We start from the raw sequence: 15,871 nt of genomic DNA on the forward strand, positions 1-15,871 counted from the left end.
TCAAGATTTGACTGACATAGTCTAGGAAATATTTTAATGCAGATAAGAGTCACTTGAAAGTTTTAAAGTGAATTTCTCAACCATCAAAATAAAATGTTGCAATGACACAAAAAATAAAGCTGTATTTTTCAAAACAAACAAAACTGAATTTTGAAAATAAGTCATTCGTGTTTGGTTTCACAAGGAGTTGAATTACATGGAGAACTACTTGTTTTAGCATCTGGATGCTAATGATTGCATGAGGGCAATGATTAACTCATGAAAATGCAAGAAAATCATCTTTTTAGATTATGAATAGCATTAACCTCATCTGAAATTACCGAGTCTGGAGCATCAAGCTGAGTGAATTAGGTCTCTTCAGATGACAGAAACCTATTCAAGGTTTCTGAGAGACAGAGTTTTCATGTACTGCAGGAAGAACCCATGGAGACCCATCAGGCCATCTTTAATTCTGCTTCTCTTCAAGTTGGTGTCCATCTCTCCTGCTGAGAACAGCTCTTTCTGCACCGTGGGCAGTGTGGTCAGTCCACAGGCTCATATCTCCACTCCCACAGATCTGAGACTCTCCAAGTAACCCCAGCAAAGGGCTCTCATTGGCTCATCTTAGACTTGGTTCATGTCTAGATCTGAATAAAAAGCTGTGGCCAAGAAAGAGGGGTGATATGATTGGGCTGGCTTAGGTTAGATACTGACTTCTGAAACAATCACTATGGCCAGTGGGGTGGAATCTAAAAGAAAATGCGTAAATCCAGTTCACATCATATGGTTTATGTCCAGGAGTGGGTAGAAAGCTACTTTTTTGGGCATTCTGAATAACAGGTATTCAATAAACAGGGACAATTAATATTTGGAATTTGGCTTTTTACCTGAAAAAAAATACCAAAATATTTTTACATTAGAGTTAAAGCATTCCATTTCAAATGATTATTCCATATATTCTGTGTGTAAAATTGAGAGGCATTAGCATCTTGTCTGTAGGGGCCTGCAGAAATAGAAAGGTCTTGCTGCCATTTATGAATGCAACTCACTATTTCATACCTCCAAGAGCTACTGCTTCTTGGCAAGCCTCCATTAAGACTTTGATTAAGTTCAAGGTGATGAGACTATTATTTACATTAGTCATACTCTGGTAGACTCATTTCACCCCCCTTCCACTCCTTTGATCATTGCTTTATTTACTTGCTCAACAAATATTTAACGTGACAGCTGTCTAGATATAGAAAGATATAGAGAGAGAAATAAGTATGGTCCCTGCCCTCAAGTGCTACATCAAAGAGGAGACATCAAACAAGTAAACAGATTATTAAATACAGTATGGTAAGTGCTGTGATTGGCCTATTCTATTTACCACTAGCCTCTAAGGTCACAGTGAACAACCTGTTTCTTTGCACCTCAAAATACTTATTCATCCTATCTACTGATGTCTGCCTTTTTTCAAGCAGGAATTAACTTTCATTTACAAATAAAAAGAAGTACTAAAGTGCAAACGCCCACGAGAACTATTTTAAATTCACACTGGCGATTGGTTCAAGATGGCAGAGTAGAAGGATGTGTGCTCACTCCCTCTTACGAGAGCACCAGAATCACAACTAACTGCTGGGCAATCAATGACAGGAAGACACTGGAACTCACCAAGAAAAATACCCTACATCCAAAGACAAAGGAAAAGCTTCAATGAGATGGTAGGAGGGACACAATCAAAATAAATCAAATCCCATGACCACTGGGTGGGTGAGTCACAAACTGGAGAACACTTATACCACAAGGGTCCACCTCTTGGAGTGAAGGATCTGAGCCCCACGTCAGGCTTCCCAACCTGAGGGTCCGGCAATGGGAGGACGAACCCCAGAGAATTGGACTTTGAAGGCTGGAGGGATTTGACTGCAGAACTTCGACGGACTGGGGGAAACAGAGACTCCACTCTTGGAGGGCATGCACAGAGTGGTGTGCTCATCAGGACCCGGGGGAAGGAGCAGTGACCCCTTAGGAGACTGAGCCAGACCTATCTGCTAGTGTTGAAGGGTCTCTGTCAGAGGTGTGGGGTGGCTGTGGCTCACCACAGCCACAAGTACACTGGCAGCAGAAGTTCTGGGAAGTACTCCTTGGCATGAGCCTTCCCAGAGTCCACCATTAGCCCCACCAAAGAGCCTGTAGCTTCTGTGCTGCATTACCTCAGGTGAAACAACCAACAGGGGGGGAACTAAGCCCCATCCATCAACAGACAAGCAGATTAAAGTTTTACTGAGCTCTGCCCACCAGAGCAACACCCAACTCTACCCAACACCAGTCCTTTCCATCAGGAAGCTTGCACAAGCATCTTAGATAACCTCATCCACCAGGGGGCAGACAGCAGAAACAAGAAGAACTACAATCCTGCAGCCTGTGAAACGAAAACCACATTCACAGAAAGACAGACAAAATGAAAAGGCAGAGGACTATGTACCAGATGAAGGAACAAGACAAAACCCCAGAAAAACAACTAAATGAAGTGGAGAGAGGCAACCTTCCAGAAAAAAAAAATTCAGAATAATGATAGTGAAGATGAATCAGGACCTCGGAAAAAGAATGGAGGCAAAGATCAAGAAGATGTAGGAAGTGTTTTACAAAGATCTAGAAGAGGGACTTCCCTGGTGGCACAGTGGTTAAGAATCCACCTGCCAATGCAGGGGACACAAGTTTGAGCCCTGGTCTGGGAAGATCCCACATCCATGGAGCAAATAAGACTGTGCACCACAACTACTGAGCCTGCGCTCTACAGCCTGAGAGCCACAACTACTGAGGCCCACTTGCCTAGAGCCCATGCTCTGCAACAAGACAAGCCACTGCAATAAGAAGCCTGTGCACTGCAACGAAGAGTAGCCCCCGCTTGCCACAACTAGAGAAAGCCCGCGCACAACAATGAAGACCCAACACAGCCAAAAATAAAAAAATAAATAAGTTTATAATAAAATAAAAGATCTAAAGGAATTAAAGAACAAACACCCAGAAGAATTTTTTAAAAAACCAAACAGAAATGAACAATACAATAACTGAAATGAAAAATACACTAGAAGGAATCAATAGCAGAATAACTGAGGCAGAAGAACGGAGAAGTGAACTGGAAGACAGAATGGTGGAATTCACTGCCACAGAGCAGAATAAAGCAAAAAAGAATGAAAAGAAATGAAGACAGCCTAAGACACTTCTGGAACAACATTAAATGCACTAACATTCTCATTATAGGGGTGTCAGTAGGAGAAGAGAGGGATAAAGTGCCCGAGAAAATATTTGAAGAGATTATAGTCAAAAACTTCCCCAACATGGGAAAGGAAATAGCCACCCAAGTCTAGGAAGCACAGAGAGCCCCAGTCAGGATAAACCCAAGGAAAAACATGCCAAGACACATAGCAAACAAATTGACAAAAATAAAAAACAAAGAAAAATTATTGAAAGCAACAAGGAAAAAATGACAAATAACATACAAGGGAACTCCCATAAGGTTAACAGCTTATTTCTCAGCAGAAACTCTACAATCCAGGAGGGAGTGGCACAATATATTTAAAGTGATGAAAGAGAAGAACCTACAAACAAGATTACTCTAACCAGATAGGATCTCATTCAGATTCGATGGAGAAATCAAAAGTTTTACAGACAAGCAAAAGCTAAGAGAATTCAGCACCACCAAACCAGCTCTATAACAAATGCTAAAGGAATTTCTCTAAGCGGGAAATACAAGAGAAGGAAAGGACGTATAAAAACAAACCCAAAATAATTAAGAAAATGGTAATAGGAACATACATATCGATAATTACCTTAAATGTGAATGGATTAAATGCTCCAACCAAAAAACACAGGCTCGCTGAATGGATACAAAAACAAGACCCATATATATATGCTGTCTATAAGAGACCCACATCAGACCTAGGGACACATACAGACTGAAAGCAAGGGGATGGAAAAAGATATTCCATGTAAATGGAATCAAAAGAAAGCTGGAGTAGCAATACTCATATCCCATAAAATTGACTTTAAAATAAGGACTGTTACAAGAGACACAGAAGGACACTACATAATGATTAAGGGATCAATCCAAGAAGAAGATCTAACAATTATAAATATATATGCACCCAACATAGGAACACCTCAATACCTAAGGCAAATGCTAACACCTATAAAAGAGGAAATCAACAGTAACATAATAATAGTGGGGGATTTAACACCTCACGTACATCAATGGAGAGATAATCCAGATAGAAAATTAATAAGGAGAAACAAGCTTTAAATGACACAATAGACCAGATAGATTTAATGGATATTTATAGGACATTCCACCTGAAAACAGCAGATTACACTTTTTTCTCGAGTGCACATGGAACATTCTCCAGGATAGATCACATCTGGGGTCACAAAGCAAGCCTTGGTAAATTTAAGAAAATTGAAATCGTATCAAGCATCTTTTCTGACCACAACGCTATGAGATTAGAAATCAGTTACAGGAAAAAAAAAAACATAAAAAACACAGGCACATGGAGGCTAAATAATACGTTACTAAATAACCAAGAGATCACTGAAGAAATCAAAGAGGAAATCAAAAAATACCTAGAGACACATGACAATGAAAATACGACAATCCAAAACCTATGGGATGCAGCAAAAGCAGTTCTAAGAGGGAACTTTATAGCAATACAATCCTACCTCAAGGAACAAGAAAAATCTCAAATAAACAAACTAACCTTACACCTAAAAGAACTAGAGAAAGGAGAACAAACAAAACCCAAATTTAGTAGAAATCATAAAGATTTCATAAAGAAATCATAAAGTTCAGAGCAGAAATAAATGAAATAGAAACAAAGAAAACAATAGCAAAGATCAATAAAACTAAAAGCTGATTCTTTGAGAAGATAAATAAAATTGATAAACCTTTAGCCAGACTCATCAAGAAAAAGAGGGAGAGGACTCAAATCAATAAAATTAGAAATGAAAAAGGAGAAGTTACAACGGACACCACAGAAATACAAAGCATCCTAAGAGACTACTACAAGCAACACTATGCCAATAAAATGGACAACCTGGAAGAAATGGACAAATTCTTAGAAAGTTTTAACCTTCCAAGACTGAACCAGGAAGAAATAGAAAATATGAACAGACCAATCACAAGTAATGAATTTGAAACTGTGATTAAAAACATTCCAACAAACAAAAGTCCAGGACCAGATGACTTCACAGGTGAATTCTATCAAACATTTAGAGAAGAGCTAACGCCCATCCTTCTCAAACTCTTCCAAAATATTGCAGAGGAAGGAACACACCCAAACTCATTTTTTGAGGCCACCATCACCCTGATACCAAAACCAGACAGAGACACCACAAAAAAATAAAATTACAGACCAATATCGCTGACGAATATAGATGCAAAAATCCTCAACAAAATACGAGCAAACAGAATCCAACAACACATTAAAAGGATCATACACCATGATCAAGTGGGATTTACCCCAGGAATGCAAGGATTCTTCATTATACGTAAATTAATCAATGTGATACACCCTATAACAAATTGAAGAATAAAAACCATATGATCATCTCAATAGCTGCAGAAAAAGCTTTTGATAAAATTCAACACCCAGGGCTTCCCTGGTGGTGCAGTGTTTAAGAATCCACCTGTGAATGCAGGGGACATGGGTTTGAGCCCTGATCCAGGAAGATCCCACATACAGAGGAGCAACTAAGCCTGTGTGCCACAACTGCTGAGCCTGCGCTCTATAGCCCATGAACCACTACTGAAGCCTGTGTGCCATGACCACTGAAGCCTGTGTGCATAGAACCTGTGCTCTGCAAGAAGAGAAGCCACCACGATGAGAAGTCCACGCACTGCAATGCACAGTAGCCCCCACTCGCTGCAACTAGAGAACGCCCGTGCGCAGCAACAAAGACCCAACTCAGCCAAAAATAAATACATTGATTAATTAATTTAAAAAAATTCAACACTCATTTATGATAAAATCTCTCTAGAAAGTGGGCATAGAGGGAACCTACCTCAACATAATAAAGGTCATATACAACAAACCCACAGCAAACATTCTCAATAGTGAAAAACTGAAAGCATTTCCTCTAAGATCAGAAACAAGACAAGGATGTCCACTCTTGTCACTGTTATTCAACAAAGTTTTCTAAGTCCTAGCCCCGGAATTCAAATTGGAAAATAAAAAGTAAAACTCACTATTTGCAGATGACATGATACTATATATAGAGAATCCTAAAGATGCGAATCCTAAATCCTAAAGAATCCTAAAGATCCTAAAGAGGTAGTCAATTAATTTGGTAGTCACAGGATACAAAATTAATGCACAGAAACCTCTTGCATTTCTATACACTAACAACAAAATATCAGAAAGAGAAATTAAGTAAACAATCCCATTCATCATTGCAACAACAACAAAAAATACCTAGGAATAAACCTACCTAAGGAGGTAAAAGACCTGTACTCAGAAAACTATAAGACACTGATGAAAGAAATCAAAGATGACACAAACAGATGTAGCATGTTCTTCGATAGGAAGGATCAATATTGTGAAAATGACTATACTACCCAAAGCAATCTACAGATTCAATGCAATCCTTATCAAATTACCAATGGCATTTTTTACAGAACTAGAACAAAAATTCTTAAAATTTGTATGGAGACACAAAAGGCCCCAAATAGCCAAAGCAATATTGAGGGAAAAAAATAGAGCTGGAGGAATCAGGTTCCCTGACTTCAGACTATACTACAAAGCTACAGTAATCAAGACAATATGCTACTGGAACAAAAACAGAAATATTGATCAGAGGAACAGGATAGAAAGCTTAGAGATAAACCCATGCACCTATGGTCAACTAATCTATGACAAAGGAGGCAAGGATATACAATGGAGAAAAGACAGTCTCTTCAATAAGTGGTGCTGGGAAAACTGGACAGCTACATGTAAAAGAATGAAATTAGAGCACTCCCTAACACCATACACAAAAATAAACTTAAAATGGATTAAAGTCCTAAATATAAGACTGGACACTATAAAACTCTTAGAGGACAACATAGGAAGAACACTCTTTGACATAAATCACAGTAATATCTTTTTGGACCCACCTCCTAGAGCAATGGAAATAAAAACAGAAGTAAACAAATGGGACCTAATGAAACTTAAAAGCTTTTGCAAAGCAAAACTATAAACAAGACGAAAAGACAACTCTCAGAATGGGAGAAAATATTTGCAAATGAATCAACAGGCAAAGGATTAATCTCCAAAATATATAAACAACACATACAGCTCAATATTAAAAAAACAAACAACCCAATCCAAAAATGGGCAGAAGACCTAAATAGACATTTCTCCAAAGAAGACATACAGATGGCCAAGAGGCACACGAAAAACTGCTCAACATCACTAATTATTAGAGAAATGCAAATCAAAACTACAATGAGGTACCACCTCACACCTGTTAGAATGGGCTTCATCAGAAAATCTACTAACAACAAATGCTGGAGAGGGTGTGGAGAAAAGGGAACCCTCTTGCACTGTTGGTGGGAATGTAAAGTGATACAGCCACTATGGAGAACAATATGGAGGTTCCTTAAAAACTAAAAATAGAATTACCATATGATCCAGCAATCCCACCACTGGGCATATACCCAGAGAAAACCATAATTCAAAAAGACACACCCCAATGTTCATTGCAGCACTATTTACAATAGCCAGGTCACGGAAGCAACCTAAATGCCCATCAACAGACAAATGGATAAAGAAGATGTGGTACATATATACAATGGAATATTACTCAGCCATAAAAAGCAATGAAATTGCATCATTTCTAGAAACGTGGATGCATCTAGAAACTGTCATACAGAGTGAAGTAAGTCAGAAAGAGAAAAACAAATATCGTATATTAACGCACATATGTGGAACCTAGAAAAATGGTACAGATGAACCAGTTTGCAGGGCAGAAATTGAGACTCAGATGTAGAGAACAAACGTATGGGCACCAAGGGGGGAAAGCCGCGGGGGCGTGCTGTGGGGTGGTGTGATGAATTGGGTGATTGGGATTAACATGTATACACTGATGTGTATAAAATTGATGACTAATAAGAACCTGCTGTATAAAAAAATAAATTAAATTAAATTAAAAAGTTTTTTTTTAAAAAAAGAAGAAGAGCTTGGAGGAGGGGAGTGTGAAGAGAAGAATATGGAAGACAGGGTCCAAAGATCAAATCTCCCTGCTTCACATTGTCTCCAGTAGGCAACGGTGGAATCAGGAGGATGCTCCTAGGAAAGGAGGAGGCTGGTTTAACTTGGCCCTATTTTCGAGATCACCTGTTTGTGTGAGTAGTTGAGTTGCTGAGATGAAGATAGACAGCTAGTGCAGTGGGTGATTTAGAAGTCATCCATGTAAGGAGGATGGTAAGCCAGCCTTAGTCACTAACAGTTAGACTCTGTCTTCATGAAATCTAGTGCAGAGCAGTATAGAAGAGGCTGTGAGCTTCTCAGGATGGGCCCAGCCTCAGGCTCTGGGCAGGCCCCCTGCTAGGGATGGAGGCCTAAAATGGAGGGAGAGATGACGGCTTCCAGCCCTGGGGAGAGGCAGGGAAGTTGGAGCAAGAGAGGAGCTCTGCAGACGAAGCTCTTATTTCCCAATTTTGTCCAAAGTGAGAAGTCCACAGAAGAAAGAGTAAGGCCGAGGTGTGGGAGTGGAAGGGGTGATGGAGAATTAACTGGCAGTGCAAAGAACAGGTGAGAGAGCCTTAAGTAGAAACTATGCCTTTATGAACTCCACAATATTCTGCTCCCTAGCAGTTAAGGAATCAGTGCTTTTTTTCTGTCTAGCAAGTAAGAACTTGTAGTTAGTGTCCCCAAAGCTTCTGAATAAAGTGAGGACACTGGTCAGCATGGAAACTCCTTTGAGATCCTGGGAACTCCTTACAGATGGTCCCTTTGTGGAGCAGTGACGAATTTTTATTCAAGAAGGTAAATTATTGAAAGCAAGCTCTACTGAATGCAACTGAACTGTATAACATCACAGGGGTTTATTCCTTACAGACCTTCCTGCTGATAGCGACATTCTGTTGAGTCTAGACGTCAGCTCTGTAGCTGGCAGTTGGTATTTGCAAGAGAGTAATTGTTCAAGGAAAACCCTCCTGTCTTTTTCTGAGACCAGAGTGCTCCGGAGCCACTAGCACCTCTTCTTTTCCCCACCTGCTTGCTCTCTGTGTGAAGTGAAATTCGGGGCTCCCTGTGAAATTACTAGGAACCAGGCACCGTTTTAATGCATTGTTAAACATCATCTGTTTTTCTCTGGGTCATAGTGGCGCCGAGCTCTCTTTCACTGAGGAGATGCAAAGTAGCATATTTCATGCACTTTTATGAGTCCTTTGGCTCTTCTAGGCTTTTCTTTGCTTTAGCTCAGCCCACAAACCAAAGTGAGTATCTGTTAATATTTCCCCAGACCGCTATTCAAGAAAAGGAACCGCTTGATATGAATCATGATGGCAGAACTCCCTGACAGTCTTTGGTCCAGAATTCTTGAGGCTACAGTGCCTGTGACACACTGCTAGTCTAACTCTGTAAACCCACGAAACTCCCTGAGGAGTTTGCTAGCAATGCCGGATCCAGCAAATTCTCCCAAAGATTCTGATCCAGTGGGTCTGGGGTAGGACCCAGAAATTTGCACTGTTAACAAACCCGCCAGCTGATGCTCCAATAGGTGTGCTGAGGAGCAAACATGAAAAACCCTGCAATGCAGTTTTTTTTTCCCCTTATTAATGAAGTTGTTGGCTCATGGGTTAGATTCATTCATTCATTCATTCATTCATCCATTCCTGTTACCCAGCACTTGTTATGTGCCTCCTAACTTGATTTCCCATTTCTAAAGACTTTAAATTCCATCATCAAGTTTCACTTTTCTTGAGAAGGCTTGCCAAGGGTGAGGCTCACAAGAGACAAAGTGAAATTGGCTGCAAGAGTGGCCACTCCAGCTGCAGGCCTGGAGGTGGGAGGGATGACATCCAGGTGGTTGGAAACCATCTGGTAGGGAAACAAATCCGATGATGACCCTCACCTAAGGAACTTGGCTGTTTGTCTAAGCCTCCAGAGGGAGTGATCCCTGGCCCCATAATGGGCTGAAGCAGCTTCAAGTGTTATGAGGGAATGGAGATTTCAACATGTGTGATCGGGAAGCTGAATACGATCTTTGTTTGGGAAGCTAGTGGGCCTCTTTTCTTTACTATTGTGCTGTGACCAATAATTGAGTGTTTGATTTTTGTTATATCTTGAAAATTGTGGACCAGGTGAAATGATGTCTTGTAAATATTCCACATGGGTATAGCCCTCTCACTTCCTCAGTTCTCTCAAAGTGTTTCTGGAGGATTACAATCCCTCACTACAAACACAGGTTTCATATTAGGGCTGACCCCAAATCATATGGACTCCTTCAAAAAGGCCACAGCCACCCCTTGGATTGGGGAATGTGAGGGAGGCTGTGTTGAGCTTTTAGTTGGTTTCATTTTGTTAGTTTTCTTTTGGGAGGGATGGTAGAATTTCACAAAGATTTGGTGGGAGTGAGTGAGGAGAGAGGTATCCCAGGGAGGAGGAGCACTGTATATCCCACATCACCCTCTGACCTCTATTATCCCATTCAGGCTGCTATAGCAAAACACCGCACACTGGGTGGCTTATAAACAAGGATATTTATTTCTCACAGTTCCGGAGGCTCAGGGCCCAAGATCAGGTCCAGGCCTTGGGCTTTCTTCCAGGTTGCAGACTGACATCTTGTCTCCTCACATGGCATAAAGAGGGCAAGAGAGCTCCCTGGGGTCTCTTATATAAGGTCACTAATCCCATTCATGAGGGCTCCTCCCTCATGACCTAATCATCTCCCAAAGGCCCCACCTGTAAATACCATCATTTGGGGGGTTAGGGTTTCTAATATGAATTTTAGGGGACATAAACATTCAGAGCATAGCATGACCTCACTTTTTTAAATGGACTTGTAACCCATCTCCAAAAGAGACTTGGGTAAAGTAAGTCATGTGTGTGTGTGTGTGTGTGTGTGTGTGATCTATGTGTTTGCTGGGGAAAGCAGTGTATGGGTGAGTGGGTATACAACATTCCCAGTCCCACGATCAGGTACCCAGTAGCCCATCCATGGTAATAAATATGCCTGTTGTTTGGTTTGCCCCTTAAGTGTGGAATTCTCAGAGCCCTGATCCTGTGTAATTTCAGCTGGGATAGAGAGAGATCACAGATATCAAAAATCCAAGCAGAAGAGGGAAATCTCATAGGTGTTACAGTCTCACCCAGCCAGCAAGCAGCAGGATTTGTGTTCTCCCCCCCCCATCATGATAAATGGGGACGTCCATGAGGACAGGCCACTGACACGAGGAGGTGACATGTATAACAGGCTCAATCCTGGGCAAGCAGGCAAATGGGCATGCAGACACTCAGGCTCTGCCTTTCACAAAGTTTTGCCCATGACTATCCAATCCTCCACCTTCACTCCTCCTTCTATTGTCATCCCAAGCATAAACATGGGCCCAGGAGACTCTCCTGCTCACTCAGAGTCTCTCTGGCAGTCTCACTTGGCAGCTGTCGTAACATCAAGGACTTACAAGGCAGAACTGACTTCCTGGGTGTGTGACCTATATAGTCTCGCAGAAACTTGTGCTCAGAAGGGCCCTGTGCTTGGTTCAAAGCTCTGCTGTCACCATCTTGAAATGTTTAATAATTTTTTAACTAGGAGTCTGCAAATTATGTCTCCAGTCATGCTGACAGGGTCAGGAGGATGCTTCTGGCTCAGTGGTGGGCAAGGAAAGGTGGGTCCTGGTTATGTCCCAGCAGCAGAGCACCCCTGTGCCTTCTAGGTCTGCTACTCCTCACCTGCCTTCCCCTCATCCCTCCAGGAAATGACCTAGAAAGACACAGGGAAGAGAGAGCTCTGGTGTAATTTATTACTGCTTCTGGTAGGATCCAGGGGAGGGCATGAACGTTGGGACTGAATGAACTTTGATTAGGGGAGGCGACAAGAATGGCCCTCAAATAGGCCCCCAGCACAGGGGGCAAGTGCTTCTCACGGGGACAGAGGCCAGGCCCTGGTGGGATGAACTCCTGCATGACCACCTTTATCAGTAGACCCTCTCCCTTGGCCCAGCACAGGCCTGGCCTGGATCCTAAGAGACTAGGGAATGGAGACCTCATGGGGCCCATCCTCACCTGGCTTGTCTTAGGATTGGGGTGCTGCTAAGTGCAGAGCCTCTGTCTACTGTCTTGTGTGCTGTTGGCAGTACCCCAGCACATCACCCTGGCTTCATCACCCCGGAAAGGAGCAAGCTCATGTGCAAAGCTTGTGGTGGGATTCATCATGACCTAATCAAAGAATCGAAAGAAGGTCAGTGAGGCCGAAGTGGACAGAAAGAGAGGTGCATGGGTCCAGAAGAGCCTGAAGAAGAAAGAGGTCAGAACCCGCAAGGCCTTTGAGGATTTTAGTCTTTATCCTAAGACCAATGGAAAGCCATTGATGAGTTTTAAGCAAAGTGACAGGACCTAAATTATAGTTTAAGAAGATCACACTGAGTGCTGTATGGAGAACACGTTGAAGAGTGGCAAGAGTGGAGATGGATGACCATTGTTGGCTATTTTAGAAGTCCAAGAGAAAGACAATGGTGGCTTGGAGGCAATGTTGGAGATGGAAAAAAACTGAGAGAGAGTAAGGAGGTAAAATTATGGGTATTGACTATGATTGAATCAGGGAAGTGAGGAAGAGAAAACTTCCAAGGGTTTGAATTCAGGTCTGTTAGTCTCCAAAGACTGTACTTTTAATCACTACTCTTAAGCACTTGGTTTTTCAGGTTTAAGTTCAGCTGTATATAACCAGAAACACCGAATAGCAATAGTTTAAATAAGATAAAAATTTATTTTAAACTCACATTTAAAAAGTCTGAAGATGGTCAATCCATGACTAGTTCAGGGTTCTGCCATGTCAAGCACACAGGCATCTTCTATTTTCTTGCTTTGCCTTCCTTAGCACAGAGTCACCACCTCCTGGTCCAAAACTGTAAGCTTGACCTCAGCCATTGCATCTGCATTCCAGCTAGCAGAAGAGGGGAAGAGGAAAAGGGACATGTCTCCTCCCTTTGAGGGTATTTCTTGGAAGTCACATACCAAACTTCTAATTACATCTCATTTATCAGAACTTAGTCAATGGATATACTTATCTGCATAGGAAGCTGAGAATTCTCCCCTTTATGAAGTACCAGCTTAAAACCAAGGGTTCAATTACTTAGAAGGAAGAATAGATGTCAGGGTACAACTAGTAGTCTCAACTATAACCACTAGTCCTGAGTCTGTGCAATGCCCAATGACATGCTAAATGATGAAAAGTCAGAAGCAGAGACTCAAATATAATGAAATAAATTTCTCTATAAAATTGAGACATAAAATGTCTCAATTTTATGCATATTTTGAAGTTCCCTTTTTGTATAGCTGTTAGACTGTTTACTAGGTTAAAAATACCCACTTGAATGTAAAATGGTGCAGCCACTGTGGAAAACAGTTTGGCAGTTCCTCAAAAATTTAAACATAGAGTTACCATATGATCTTACACTTCCACTCTTAGGTATATACCCGAAAGAACTAAAAATATATGTTCATGCAAAAATGTGTAAACACACACACATTCATGGCAACATTATGCAGAGTAGCCAGAAAGTGGAAACAGCCTAAATGCCCATCAGCTGATAAATGGATAAATAAAATGTGGTATATCCATACAATGAAATATTATTCAACAATAAAAAGGAATGAAGTACTGATATATGATAGAACATAGATGAACTTTGAAAACATTATGCTTAGTGAAAGAAGCCAGATAAAAAAGGACACACTGTATGATTCCGTTTCTATGAAATGTCCAGAATCGGCAAAGCCATAGAGACAGACAGTAGATTAGTGGTTGTCAGGAAATGGGAAGAACAAATAAGTCATATTTTTGGAGTGATGAAATTGTTCTAGAGTTAGATAAAGTTGATGGTTGCACAGCATAGTGAGTACAATAAAAACGACAATAAAGATTGTACACTTTAAAGGGATTAATTTTATCACGATATTGCTTATATGTGGAATCTGAAAAAATAATACAAATGAAATTATTTACAAAACCAAAATAGAGTCACAGATGTAGAAAACAAACTTATGGTTACCCGTGGGGGTGGGGGGAGGGATAAGCTGGGAGGTTGGGACTGACATATACACACCACTATATATAAAATAGATAACTAATAAGGACCTACTGTATAGAACAGGGAACTCTACTCTGTAGTGGCCTATATGGGAAAAGAATCTAAAAAAGAGTGGATATATGTATATGTATAACTGATTCACTTTGCTGTACACCTGAAACTAACACAACATTGTAGATCAACTATACTCCAATAAAACTTTATTTTAAAAAAGGATGAATTTTCTGTTATAAGAAATATACCTCAGTTTTTTTTTAATAAAACCTCCATCTTTAGTTCCACGTGTAGTTCTTTTTTTAAAACCTCCTCCCAAATCCCATAAATATATATATATTTTGGTTAAATCTAATGAAATAACACTCTAATTCTGGCTTTGATCCACGTCGTCAGGATAACTTTAGCTATAGGAAGCCAGGCATTTATGTTTTTGCCTGGATTTGGAAGTCTTCCTAAGGATGCCCATCACCCCACATCACTGCAGCATTGCTGCGTAAAGGTTATCTAGGGCTGGGTAGCAAATCACATCACAACTCAGCCACTTAAGACAACAGACTTGGGCTATATCAGAGCTTCTGGGGGTCAGGAATCTGGGAGCAGAGCTGGGGGGTTCTGGCTCATATTTTCTTGTAGGGTTTCTGTCAAGCTGTCTGTCAGCCAGGGCAGCAGTCCCTGCACCCATGACTACGGCTGCAGGACATGATTTGGAGCGCCCTCCCGTGGTCGTTGGGCAGTGGACTTCAGGGCCTCACCATGAGATTCTTCATAGTGGCTACTCTCAACAGAGCTTCCTCCCAGAGTGAGTGATGAGAGAGAAAGAGAAATGCCAGCTGCTGTGTCTTTTTAACCTAATCTGAGACGTGACACCCATCACTTCTGCCATATTCCACTGGGCCAAAGACCAAGCTAGCAGAGTGTGGGCGGGCACTGCACAAGGGTGTGAACACCAGGAGGCAGGATCACTAGGGCCATCTGGGGGGCTGGCTGCTCCGGGGAGGCAGCAGCTTTCAGACTGTACGAACCCCAAACTCAGAAACTCAGTGACACTTCCCGAAGTGCCGTCACTCAGCTAGACAGAGACCCCACTTGAGTGCTGTAAGGTGAAGGCTCCTGCTCAGCAGGAGTGACACCCAGGGGTCCAGTTGTTAGTGCTGCTGCTGTGGGAGCTGCCCTGAGGACAGCACGCTGGGGGGCAAAGCGTGCCAGACCCGGCATGAGGCGTCTCTGAATCCACTCTGCGAGCTCCTCCCTCCGTGAGCTTGGACAAGCCACTGTCCCACTCCAGGCCTCTGCCTCCGGATTTGTAAAAGAGACAGTGTGATTAGACCAGTGTTTTTCAGTCTGCAATCTCTGGGCCCCCAGGAATCCAAGAAAGTACTGCCAGGTGAAGCTCTGGTTTGATCAGGCCCCTTGTAAGAGTTCATTTGGTAAAAAAATAAATAAATAAAAGCATAATGAAAGGAATGCAGGTATAAAAAGAACGAAGTGGGCTTGAAAGCCACCGTACTCTATGATGTTTGAGCCCCCTGTGCCTTCACTTTTTTTTTTTAACATCTTTATTGGAGTATAATTGCTTTACAATGGTGTGTTAGTTTCTGCTTCATAACAAAGTGAATCAGTTATACATTTACA

The sequence above is a fragment of the Hyperoodon ampullatus genome (genome assembly GCF_949752795.1).
Source record: "Hyperoodon ampullatus genome assembly, chromosome: 2".
Classification (NCBI taxonomy): Eukaryota; Metazoa; Chordata; class Mammalia; order Artiodactyla; family Ziphiidae; genus Hyperoodon; species Hyperoodon ampullatus.